Source organism: Pteronotus mesoamericanus, unplaced genomic scaffold (assembly GCF_021234165.1).
Source record: "Pteronotus mesoamericanus isolate MK-2021 breed Mesoamerican mustached bat unplaced genomic scaffold, CSHL_Meso_final contig_74, whole genome shotgun sequence".
Classification (NCBI taxonomy): domain Eukaryota; kingdom Metazoa; phylum Chordata; class Mammalia; order Chiroptera; family Mormoopidae; genus Pteronotus; species Pteronotus mesoamericanus.
Window position 1 is genome coordinate 28,053,503 of NW_026555247.1, and position 13,301 is coordinate 28,066,803.

Below are 13,301 nucleotides of genomic sequence, written 5' to 3' on the forward strand. Positions count from 1 at the left end.
GCTTGGGTACTTCTTTTTTGCAAAGGGATCCCAATTTCCCTTGCGACCATTTCCCCTTGTGGGGCAGCGCGGGACTCCAGGCAGGGACTCCGAACTGCGCGCCCACTGGTGCTTCTCAGCGGACGCCTGCGCAGAGCGACCCTCCCGTCACTCCCGGGCAGGAGGCGGGGGCAGCCAGGAGAAAGGAAAACTGCGGGGGGAAAAAGGGCCAAACCCTGAAATTACCCGGATGTGGTCTCCACGCGCGCATGCTCAGTGTCCTCTCGACAAGTTGGCAGCAGCACCTCGGCCCTGGTCGTCGTCGCCGCTGCGGTAACGGAGCGGCTCGGGTGGCAGAGCCCGCGTTCGCACCCTCTCGCTCTCCTCTGGAGGCCCTTCCCGCCCTCACCTCGGCTCCGTGGCCGCCCAGGGGACTGGAGCGGGTGACGGAACCCGGGCGCCCCGCGAGAGAGACGCCCCCGCGGCGGGGCGGTCCGGGAGCTCGAGGCGGCCCGGCCCGCGCGGGCAGCGGCGCGGCGCCGAAGAAGGGCGGCCTGGCCCGGACGCTTCGGGGCGGGGGCCGAGGAGCGCTCCGGGCCCGGTGTCCTCGCGGACCAGCCCCGGCGGGAGAGCGAACTCCCCTCGCCATCGCCCGAGCCCAGGTAACGAGCCATGTCCCCTCCCCTTCCGATGGCTGGGCCCGCGCACCCCTCCTGCGGCTTCCCCGCCCCGGAGCGGGCTCCCGGCAGCGGCGGCGGCGGTGGTAGTGGTAGGGAGCGCGCGGGAGGCCGGCGGTCCGCGCGGAAAGCGAGCGTGGTCGCTTGCTGGGCCGGGCCGGGCTAGCTGCCCTTAGGCGGGCCGGGCCGCGGTGTTTCGCGTCCCTCGGCTGCGGGGTAGGTCCTCCGGTCCCGAGCTCCCGTCACAGTTTGTCGCAGAATGGAGTTAAACTCGAAGAGGGACTCAGGCCGGGGCCGCCGCTCCTCTTTGTTGTTGTTGAGTAGTTTCACTGTCCGCTAGGGCCGGGCGCCTGGTTCGGCTGCATTGATTGCTTTAGGTGTCTAAATGCAAGTTGTAAGTGGCTTGTGTACATTTATTTTCTCAAGCAAATTTTTTTGTTTTCTCTTTGTCCCTATTTTCTTTTCTTAGTTGTGTCATTCTCGTTTATGTTCTGGTTTTGATTTGTTTACTTGCTTTTTGAGTATTCTGGGTGATGGCGGCATGCAGGAAGCAATCTTAGCACCTGACCATACCTCCCCCAGCCCCTAATAAAAAATGAAAGACAGAGTGTACCTTATTGCTTAGGACTCCAAATACTAGATGTGGAATTGGTGAAGGAGGGCGGGCGGTGGCTCCACCCCTTCCCCAAGCTAGATTTTCAAAGAAATGGGTGTGTTTAGTTAACATGAAGGTTTCTTTGTGGGTGTAGAGAGGTTTTAAAAATGCTATTGAAGGTTGATAGTTATTTTTCCCCGGAAAACCCCAGTAAATTTTTAAAGCGAATATATTTGTTATTAATTTATTTTGAATTTAATTTCTTAATCCCTTTAGTTTTTGCACCATAGTTTAAGGTGAAACCGCTGGTAACATTCAGGTTTAATAAATATAAGGTAATGTGTAAGCAACTTAATTATTCTAAGTTGACTTTCTAAAGGCATGTAGTCTTGACTAATTTTTGTTCAATAACCTTTGTTTTTTGACAGAATTAGCATCCTTTTAGTCTCAGCAGTTTAATCGTTTGGGTATTTAAAAAAAATAGGTTAAGTACTTAATAGAAAATACATACTTTCAGAAATATGTTCATAAAATAATATGATTTGGAACATTGCATTTGAACAATTTTTGTGGATTTTACAAAGCGCCTTTGCCGCGTTGCACAAAAACTAAATATATTTCAGTTGAAACATACAAAGTTCTAGCGAGTACCTTTTCTGCTGAAGATTTACTCTTTTGGGAAGTTAGTACATGACATATCAGGTTGTAAATGATTGCTATAATTAACATTTTAAAGTATGATTTCTTGTTAATTTTTTTATATCATCATGATTTTTTTTTGTTATTTGGGTTTATTACAGAACAAATATAATGCAAGCGAGCCAAGCATTTAATATTTGGAGTATCTATCTAGGTCTAAAAGTGGTGATAAATCATGTAGGTTTAAGTTATTGACGTTAAAACTAAAAGCTTTCTAGACAAAATTGATATGCCATTTTGTGAGTCTATTAATAGAAGTGGCCTTTTCTTTGCTTTTCAGGTTTTTGGGAAGGTTGCTTTAAAGCGGTATTGTATTTTGTTTTATCTTTGAAATGGCAGTGCCTAAGTAGAAACTTCTGTTCAGCAAAGTGCCTTCATTTTAAAACTTGAGCTTAGAAAAAAACCTTCAGATCGTTTTCAGGTTTAATGAAAATTTGTGCTGAGAAAGTCACTTTGAAATTTTTCATGATAGGTTTTATGTGCATCATTGATCTGTTCTGATGGCTGTGCCACTTGAAGCTATTCTGCTTATACTAGGGAGCAGCAAATGTTTGTAAAAACCTGTGCTTCACTTTCTTAAACTATTTAAGCTATTTCTTTATTTGAGCTATTTATTAGTGTGTGAGCTCTCTCTCTCTTTTCTTTTTTTTTTGGCATTTCCCTTCAAATTCCCCCCTCCCTCCCGCCCCCAAATTAAAGAACAAGTATAAAGCTAATTTATGCTGCCCAATCACACTCCAGCTCTCAGGCTTGAAAGCTGTTTTTTCCTTAGTGAGCTGGTGTTATAGTAACATCATTAGACTCTGTTCTAATTGAGCTGTGAATTGGTGAGGCTTCTGCTTGGGCAGTTAACCCTACAGATCTGCTTCGTTCCTTATATTTAAAATGTGTATTTAGTCTTGTCTAAACTTCTGCCTCTTGGTGAGAACATACATTATTTTTCTTCTTATTTCAGTTCTATTCATTCTCTCCAGCTCATTACTTTTTTCATTTTCATTCAGTGATTTTAGAATGAATGTTTTTTTAAAAATATATTAGCCATTTCAGTACTCATTGTACGTGTTTGGATATCGTTTTTTTCCCCCTCTTAAAAGATTGTGTAGTGAGATAGAGTGTTTTTTTCCTTAAGTGATGATTAAAGGTGACTCTCAGATTATGTTTAATCCTATATAAAACTAATCAGTTTTAGTGATTTAATTATTTCTATACTAAATGAAAGTTAAAGTAGGTTAGCATACACAGTTTAATTTTTTGTTAAATTATCAAATTTTGGACTTTTTGCTCGACAGTTAATAAAGATTCAGTTGTTTTAAGAGATTTTCAAACAGTTGACAGATATGTCTAGATATTCATTTGAATGGCTTTCAGTATGACACTGTTTGCATTATAATATGCCAAAACATACTTGATAATGGGTCAGATTTAGAATTTTTAGATTTTTTCTAAAATGTGTAATTCTGGTGATGGGAAATGTGGCTGAATATCTCTTTCTCAGGAACAAGTATTTTTGGCTGTGTCGCTTTCACATTATTACATGGTGTGATTGGCATCCAGGAAAATTTATTTTAACCATGAGCGGATAAAAATGAGGGTAGTGCTTACCTATGTAAAACTAGGATAATAGGTGGTCAGACTCTTATATTATATCTTACATTACAAGACTTACATTATAAGTCTTGATTCTTTGCTCTTGTGAATTCTGTCATAGGTAAGACGGAAGGCTACCAGAGGCTGATTATAGCTAGTATCTATTATTGCATCTTTAAACATTTTTTTTATTGATTGATTTCAAAGAGAGAAATACAGATAGAGGCAGAGACAGACATCAGTTTATTGTTCCACTTATTTATGCAATCATTGGTGTTTTTGCGTGTGCACCTTGACCAGAGGTCAAACCTGCATCCTTCGCTTAGCAGGATGATGCTCTAACCAACTTAGCTGCCTAGCCAGGGCCTATTATTACATCTTAATTTCAACTTGGTGGTAATTGTAAACTCCTTTAAAGTCAAAAACTATACTTTATTCACATTTTAAATGAAAAAATTGTTTTCAATCTGGAGAATTTATCATTGTGTTGGGTTCATCTTTTTAATGGTTTTTTATTTTTTATTTCTTTTTATTTTTTATTCCAGTGGTTTAGGGCGGTGGTTCTCAATCTTGGCTGCACTTTGAAATTTGTTGAGGAGCTTTACAAAACCCTGATGGCTGGATCCCACCCACAGAAATAGCGATTCATTTGGCTTGGGGTATAGCCGCATCACAGTTCTGAGGTGGCTATTAGGGTCCTCTAACTTTTTTTAAACTTTCACTTGTGTCAGGTTTACAGTATTTAATACAGTGATATACATATACACAATATAATCATCTCACATCTAACTTCATAGGTCCCTTGAAGACATTGCCATGTCTGCTTTGCTTCCAAGTCTATCCCTTCATCTCTCCTTCTCTCTTTTATTCCCTCCTTTTTATTTTTCAGTTTGTTTGAACTGTCTGATAGCAAGTTTTAGGAGGCTGTTGGTATACTAGTATCATCACTATCCTAACTAGAACATTGATGTCTTGTCTTAAAGTACTTTCTAAAATGCTTACTTGGGCTCCTTTTAGAGACTGTTTAGGTGCTAAAATTTGCATGTAAACTCCCAAAGGAACTTGGTTTTCATAGGAGGTAGTCTGTTTGGCAATGATAAAATATTCTAGGCACCAATTAACTCACTTCATTGGTTTCTGAGATGCAAGTTGCATTGATTTAGCTTTTTTAAAAAAGTTATTTACTCAGTTTTAGAGAGAGAGGAAAGCAGGGGAAAGAAAGGGAAACGTCAATGTGAGAAATATCCATCGGTCGCTTCTTGCATGCCCCCAATTGGGGACCTGGCACGAAACCCAGGCATGTGTTCTGACTGGGAATTGAACTTGTGACCCCTTCGTTTGCCTGATGATGCCTAACTGATTGAGCCATAGCAGTCATGGCTCCATTGATTTAGCTTTTGCTGTCAGAGTTTCATTTAAATACTGTGAGAAAGTTGCTCAACAAGCCCAGCTAGTTGGTAGTTCTTTTAGAGAGCACTTACGCTCGTAGTTTAAGTTCTCCATCTATATTTCCTGAAGTGCCAGTTTGAGAACAGTTGCATCTCTGTCTCTGGGAGAGCTATTTAAAAAAGAAAAAAACAATAAAATATTCTTTTTTTCCTCCCCATGCCCCATCCCAACACACACAGATTCAGAATTGGGAATGGAGCAGAGGGAGCATGGGAATCTGTATTATAAAAAAAGGAGCTCTTTATTTTAAAGGCTTTGGCTATTTTAGTATGCTCATGCTATTGTTTTACTTGTTTTAATACAGGACAGGCTTTATTTTACAATCATTGGTGCACTAGAGTAATTTACTTAAAATTCATCAAACCCAGATTTGCATATTTAGAATGCAAATCTTATTTATGATTTGAATAAAAAGACTGCTACTGAATATTTATCTTTGTAGAAAGATAATGACTTCTGTATCTTAATGTGGATGACTGTGCAATTCATGTCTTTTTCAAGTCAAAATATATTTGTAAATGTAAAACTAAATTAAGGATGTTTATCAGTGGTTTTCACTAGTGAATTCTACAGCATTTGGTATCAGTAATGGCAGTCATTGTAATTGAATTATATGGTGGAAGGATGATCAGAAATAGTATTTAATGAGGTAAGATCAACCAGGAGAGAGAGAGACAGATAGACGGGGGACACACACACACATAGACGGGTCTCTCTCTCTCTCTCTCTCTCTCTCTCTCTGTCTCGTGAGAGAAACATTATTTGGTTACCTCCCATTGGCACTCCAACTGAGGTCGATTTCAGTATACGGTACCATGCTCCAACCGAGCCACTCAGCCAGTGCTAAACTAGCTACTTTGTAAATGGGACACTATTATTTTTTACAAAAAAGAGTGACTGATAGATAAACGGTAGTTATGCAGATATGGATATTTGCCAGGTATGTCCTTAAAAATAAGTGAAGAAATTAGTGATGATACTAAGTTATGTGATTTAGATATATATATGTATGTATAATGAGAAAATGTTTCAACATTTGGAAGGTCTGTATAACTCATTAAACTAATATTTTCCCAAATGACCAATGCATGATGTTACAAAATCATGCACAGGTAGGAGATCCATTCAAAATACAGTATAGACCAATGGATTTTTATATAACACATCCAAAAAGTTCATTGATAGAGATTCAGATTTCACATTGCAACTAACTTTTAAGAATTGCCATTTGTTGCATTTGGTGTTGAATATCTATTATCTTAGAAGACCATTAAAATACTCCATTTAGTTATTTGTGTGAAGCACATTTTCTTTCTTTTTTATATATATATTTTTTACTTTCAGTTTTTCATTTAGTAATAGGCTTTTTTTTTTTTAATCGTTACCTAAGGACATGCTTATTGATTTTAGAGAGAGGGAAAGGGACGGAGAGAAGCATCGGTATGAGAGAGAGAGAGAGAGAGAGAGACACACACACACACACAGCAATCAGTTTCCTCTCATCGGTATGAGAGAGAGAGAGAGACCGAGAGAGAGAGAGAGAGAAACACACACACACACAACAACAACAACCACCCCCCCCCCCGCCCCCTGCAATCAGTTACCTCTCATATGTGCCCTAAGCGGGGACTGAACCTGCAACCCAGGCATGAGCCCTGACAGGGAATAGAACCCATGACCTTTCAACTTGTGGGATGACACTCCGACCAACTGAGCCACACTGATCAGGGACACATTTTCTTTACAACATTTAACCAAAACATCTGACAACAGATTGAATGCAGAAGCAGATGGCAGTCCACATTATCTTCTCTTAAGCTAGACATTGAAGAAATTTTCAAAAAAGGAAGAAAAAATTCTCTCTGAATACTGATTTCTTTCTGTGTTTTGGAAAATAGTTATTTTTCTTAAGATATACATTAGCACATAATGGGTTTACTATTTTAAATTTAATAAGTAAACATTTTTTAGTTTTAATTTGTAATATGGTAGTTGTCAATAGATGTAATTCACCTAAACAAAGGCTGTTTGGAATTCTCTATAATTAGGAATGTAAATAAGGGGACCTGAGAGCAGTTTGACAACTGCTGTTTTAAAGTAACTAATTATTGCTTAGCTGGGTAGCTCAGTTGGTTGGAGCATTGTCCTCATACACCAAGGTTGTGGGTTTGATCTCTGGTCAGGGCACATACAAGAAGCAACCAGTGAATGTACAAATAACTGGAACAACAAATCAATGTTTCTCTAAATCAATTTTAACAAAAGTAACTAGTTACATAGTTATTTGTATTATTGACTCGATTACTGCTTGGTTCTATTGTTTATGTGGTTTGTATTATAGCACTGCTCTTTCTGAGAATGTTACTAATTTTTGTTCACATACTGGGAAACATGCAGAAGTCAAATGTAAAAGAAAATTTTGTTGGCTTAGTCTGCAAATAGGGCTGGCCTCAGACTGCTGGATCAGGGCCACAACCAGCCAGGACCATCAGGACTCCATCTCTTGGCTTTTATTTCATTTCTTTTTGTTTAAGTCTTAGTGAGGCTCCAGGGTCACTCCTTCAAGCTTCAGGTCCAGCAGAGAAAGAGCCTTTTATTTCCTCCCCCTTCTGCAATTCCGTCAGAAGCCCTGGAGCTGTGTCATTGGCCTAACTTGGGTCCTGTCCTATCTTTGAAACAACTAATGTGGCAAGGCAGTAGCTTTGGTTAGTCAGGCTGGGGATTGTTCCACCTGTCCAGATGGGGAGATTTTCCTTAGAAAATCAGATTATTGTTACTGAAGGGGAAACACATGCTGGCAGATGAAAAACAGATATCAACTAGAGGAGTTTGTTGATTCTTCTGTTAACAATCTCTAACTTATCAAGAACATGGTAATTTTTAAATAAGATTATTTAAGGTGAAGCTGGTGTACCAGTATGACATTTATTTATTTTATTTTCATTTTTATTGAATTCACTGGGGTGACATTGGTTAATAAAATTATAGGTTTCAGGTATACAGTTCTATAATACATCATCTGTATATTGTATTGTGTGTTTACCACACAAAGCTGTCCCCACTTATTATGCGTCACCACTTATTGCTCCTTCACTTTCTTCTACATCCCCCTAATCCCTTTCACTTTGGCAGTCACCATACCGTTGTAATATGACATTTAAATCTAAGACCTATGGGTAAACAAGCACACCTCTAAATTTGTTCCTTGTAGTTCATCTTAAAAATTATTACAAAAGCATTCTGATTGTATTATTTCCATCTCAGATTTTTATAATTATTAAAACCTGTGTGTATAATCCTTTGTGCTTTTGGATTATAAAAGCACAGTTGTCCTCAGTGTGACAAAACTCAACTCTTGGATGTTCCTCTGCTTAGAATCTAGGCTGCAAGCTGTGCTGCACACTGTTGGGCTAACCCTGCACACCCTTTTTCTGCAGCTTGTAAACCTGTGATTAGAATTTCTGCCTAGTGATACTTCACCAGGTCAGGCTTTTAAAATTTAACTTAAGCACTTTCCTCAAATATTCCTATATTAATCGTTTATTTGATCATTAATCAGAATACCTATAACTTCTAGAAAATATACTCAATGTTTGTTTCATATATGATACAGCCAATAATTCAAAAGTGAACAGATATCTGAGAAGTAAAAACACAAACATTCATTAACTAAACTTTATGAATTCCATCAGAACCTTTCAGGCCAGCACTCAGCCTTTTTAGTATTAGAGAGTAACTTAATTAGCTTGGTTACCTGGCTTTGTAGTCCATGGAGTTGCTGTTAGACTTGTGGTCAACATCAGGTGGCAGTAGGAATAAAACAAGATTAGAGACAAACACAATAGGTGATTGATGGATGGATGGATGGATAAAAAAGAAAACTTTGTCCTATAGACTTTCTACTCCCATTGCCCCTCTCACCATGGGATTGATTGTTCTGTCACAGTAAGTTTATCTAATACCTGTATGTTAGAGACTTTCAGATAGGCTTCTCTACTGAGCTCTTTAAAACAGCATACTTAACCTCTTAAGTTAATTCAATGATGACAGAATAAGATTTATCTAGGAAATGGGTCATCTTTTTATTGTCCCTTCTTTTCATCTTATACTTAGTTGATTAAAATCTAATATGTTCTACCTAGAAATATTTCATTGGTTCCCCCTTTGTTTTCATTGCCCATGCCTCCAACCGAGGCCCTATTACTCCTCTGATTGTGGTCTCCTATCTAGTTTTCTGTTTTCCTTTTAAAAGCCATTCTTTATTGTCTCACTATAGTTTTTCTAGTGGCTATCTAACGCTGTTGTGTCTCTCCCTCTTTCCTATCATAAACCTACTCTAGGCAGAACATCTGCACTCTTATCCCTCCGCTTTTCCTTGTGATTTTCCTTTAACCTGGCAAATTCTTACTCACATGTGGTAGTTATTGGTACTGTTGCACCAATAATCTGATGGCTCTCTTCTGGCACATAGTGATATTGCACTTCTCTGTCTCCCTCCCCCACCTTGAAAATAGGCATGGTCCAGGATTTCTCAGACTTCGCACTGTTGACATTTTGGGCTGGATAAATTTTTGTTGTGGGGAGCTGTCCTGTGCGTGGTTGGATGTTTGGCAGCAGCCCCGGCCTTTACCCACTAGATGCCAGTAGTGCTCTGCCTCCTACTTCCCCATTCCAGTTGTGAACATCAAAAATGTCTTTAGCATTGCCAGATGGCCCCTGAGGGACAAAGTTGCTCTGGTTGAGAACCACTGACATGGCCATATGACTTTGGCCAATCAAATGTGAGCAGAAGGGATGGTTGGCCTTTAAAATGCTGTGTATAAGTTATCTTATCTCTTCCCCTGCTACTTAAGGATAGATATAGAGATGGAGTCTTTGTTAAGACTAATAATCCCTGAGAGGTAACAGTGTGCAGCGTTCCCAGTTTATATAGAAAATTCACCTGTGATTTAAACTACTGATACTCTGGGGTTGGTCATCACTACTGCATCATGCTAAGGTTTAGTTTACCTGTGAATTTTCCATGCTTGCTTGTTTATATTCCCAAATCACTTTAACATCTACCTCTTTTAGCATTTATTTCTTAGTTTAATATATTTGGGTCTTCTAGATCAGTGCTTCTCAGGGGAGTAAGTACTGCTTCTTAAGGGATGTTGTTGTGAAAATTAGTGGGAGGAGCTTTGGTAGAGATAACTTTGAAGAATTACCTTGGCATCCCATAACACTTTTAAATTCCCCAGAAATTCATGTAGGAGGAAATATATAATTAGCCTAGAACCCAGCTCCATTTAATATGTACTCACTTTTTTCAGAAATAATTTGGGTTCGTAATTGAAGTTGTTCTGTTTGGAACCTTATCAGGAATTCATTGTTTTGGAAAATCTGCGTCACCAAATGCAGTGCCATTGTGCTATTTGAGTTGCCAAACAACACACCTGTATTGGAAGGTTTGACTTTGTAGCTGCCATATATATGATTCTATATGTAAGTGTAGGCATCTATCATTTGTATTATATTTTCTAAATTTGTTAATATGCTGTGGCATTTTTATTAAAATACATATTTTATAAATCTTTTCCTCCTTTGTATAATAATAAGGGCGATGTTAAACTTTTAAAAATATGTGTAAATAGGTTTTAGTTTCAGGGTAGCTAACTCGGTGATAAATTGTTACAAAATGGGATGTTTGATAGAGTTGAGAACCACTTTCAAATTACATGCTACTTGTTTTGTGTCTGAAGTGATTTGCACATAGTAGATACAGTGTGTGTTGGATTGGTCAATTTGTGGTTTCAGATTGCTTTTATGTACACTGTTGCATTTGATTACCATAGCAAGTCTGTAAAGTTGGCAAGACATGTATTGTTCCCATTTTATAGATGAAAGGATTAAAAGAGATGTTAACTTGCTTTGGTTATGTTGCTAGAGCTTTAATTAGAACATATTTTATTTATACCAGTCTAATGCCATTGTTTACTATCGTTACATGCCACTCTTTTAAAAAATTATAATGTGGAGCTATTTAATGTAGGAAAACATCTGTACACCCCTGTTGATAATTATTTTTTATACAAGGAGCTTTTAAATAATGTTTTAGGCACTTGTGGACATAGGAATACAGCAAAGATAAACATACATGACAAAGCCCTGTTTAAGAAAGCAAGGATATTTTCATTAGTTTTCAAAGACATGTGCAGTTAAAACAGTTTTTGAGATACCATTGGGCACAGAGATAGCTTAAATTTTAGAAACAATAACATCTGATGGTGAGATTATGGTGAAATAGTTATATTCACACTTTACATTATAAATTGGTACAAATCTTTTGGAATTTAATATCAAAAAATGAGTTCAACAACAAAATATTTGCACTCTTCAAACTTGTTGCGAGGAAATTCCATAGAATAAAAAGCTATAGTCAACCCACAGACTTTTGCCTGGGAATTTTTAAGATGAGAAAGTGTTCCTCTTTTCTTGAACCTAAAGATTTGTGGCAACAGAGTGTCAGACAAATACATAATCAAATAATAAATAATATGTTGTTTTAATTGGGGTGTATTTTAAATTTGAGGGAGGAATCAAGTAACATAGAATAAACAGACCAGGGAAGTAATTCTCCACCAGAACTCGGGGGAGAGGAGATAGTATGTTAAGGAATGGTCTTGGAAAAAAGGAGACATTTACATGGCACTCGAAGGATGGCTACGACTTACCAAGTGGATAATATGGGACTTAACGCTTTACACAAAAGAAATTGCATGAGAAAGAATTTGAAAGCACATACAGAAATGCATTCATTTGATCATAAGGAGCTCTTACATGTCCTAGGAATTGGGTGTATAATGATGAATAATACAAGTACAATTGCTGTCCCCTAGAGCTTTTAGTATAGAAATTAAAATTGTTATGAGTTGACATTCAGAGATTTAAAACTGGTGGTACTCTTGGGCCAGATTTGAGTTGAAGGTGTGTTTTGTTTGGTATACACAATGGTTTCTGTCTCTCCCTGTCCTTTACTTCCTTTTTCCCCACAAATAAATTGCCAATACTTAAAAATGAGATTTCACATACAAATGAGCATTGAAAATCTGACAGCAGGCTAACATTCTGAAATGTCACTTCCCCCAGAGGTGCATGATGGCTACTCATTTAGATGAGCACGCACTTGTACGCCCCCTGTGCTTTTTTGTACAGCTAGCACATTTTATTCATTTTCCTATATGCCTTGGAGTTGTGAGTCCTTGGATGAGTGGTTTACTTCAGCCCCTGCCCTCCTAAATTTTCTTTGACGAGTTTTGTAGGAGACAGTGCAGAAAAATCATAATGTGTTTTAGGACACTCTCTTTTTAAAAACAATTAAACACTTTAGTATTCAGATAATAGCTGCTTTTTACTGAACCATATGTGCTAGGCACTTTATACTATAGATTTTCTCATTTGAGTGCTATATACTTTTAATCCAGATTCAGAGAGTTTAGGTAACTTAATTTGTCCAACTACGTAGTGTGAGGGCTAGGATTTCAATCTAGATTCTGACTCCAACCCCCCTTCCCTTGTAGATAATTTATGGATACCTGAAAACTATACCTTAATACATGTATTTCCTGAATGTATGCACATGCTAAGTATTCAAAGATTTAAGAAAACATGTTTCTTTTCTGCATGGGCCTTATATTGAGGAGACAGGTATTTACCTATGTAAAACAGGTAACAGTAATGGGGAACACGTGGTAACTACCAGGTGATTGACACAAATTCTAACATGCCCCGAATTGCAGCAGTGTTAGGGAGACTAGAAAGGGGGAGACTGATAGGAATGACTAAGGTAAAGAATCGTGTAACTTTGTGAGAAAATGTGGGGGTAGTGAAAGAGAGAGGTAGGTCAAAGATGATTTATCAGGCTTTCTGGTGTTGAGTAATTGAATGGAATTGATGCTTTAGAAAGAAAGGTCAACAGAAGAGGAACAGGTTGTGGTATAGACCGATAAGTTAGTTTTATTTCTTTGGTGGTGGCGGGCAGATTTTTAAAAATTCAAGTAAGTAGCAAAAGAAAATAAAGGCAAAATGAGCTTGGAATCTAACAACATCAACAAACAAAAACAGTCCAGCATGCAAACTGCAATCTCCACTCCTGCTTTATGTCACTAATTCTTAAACTGATGATCTTTTCTTATTCCATGTGAAATCTTCAGGTCAGTAAAGTTTCTTTAGTTTTGTAAATATTGAATAGATTCTTCATTAATATTCATTTTCTATATTTTAATTTGTTTTGAAAATAATTTACCCTGTTGTTTTTACATGTAACATCTTTGGAG

At 38.3% G+C, this 13,301-nt stretch overlaps 1 protein-coding gene across 2 annotated transcripts in view; it reads left to right on the top strand.

Annotated features, from left to right (window-relative positions):
- The first annotated feature begins 260 nt into the window (after nucleotides 1–260).
- SMAD4 (SMAD family member 4) overlaps nucleotides 261–13,301 on the top strand; it is a 51,721-nt gene continuing 38,680 nt past the window's right edge. For both annotated transcript variants that reach the window (XR_008529997.1, XM_054583672.1), the window contains exon 1: nucleotides 261–641. The gene's annotated coding sequence lies outside the window, so the exon portion shown is untranslated. The remainder of the gene's footprint in view (nucleotides 642–13,301) is intronic.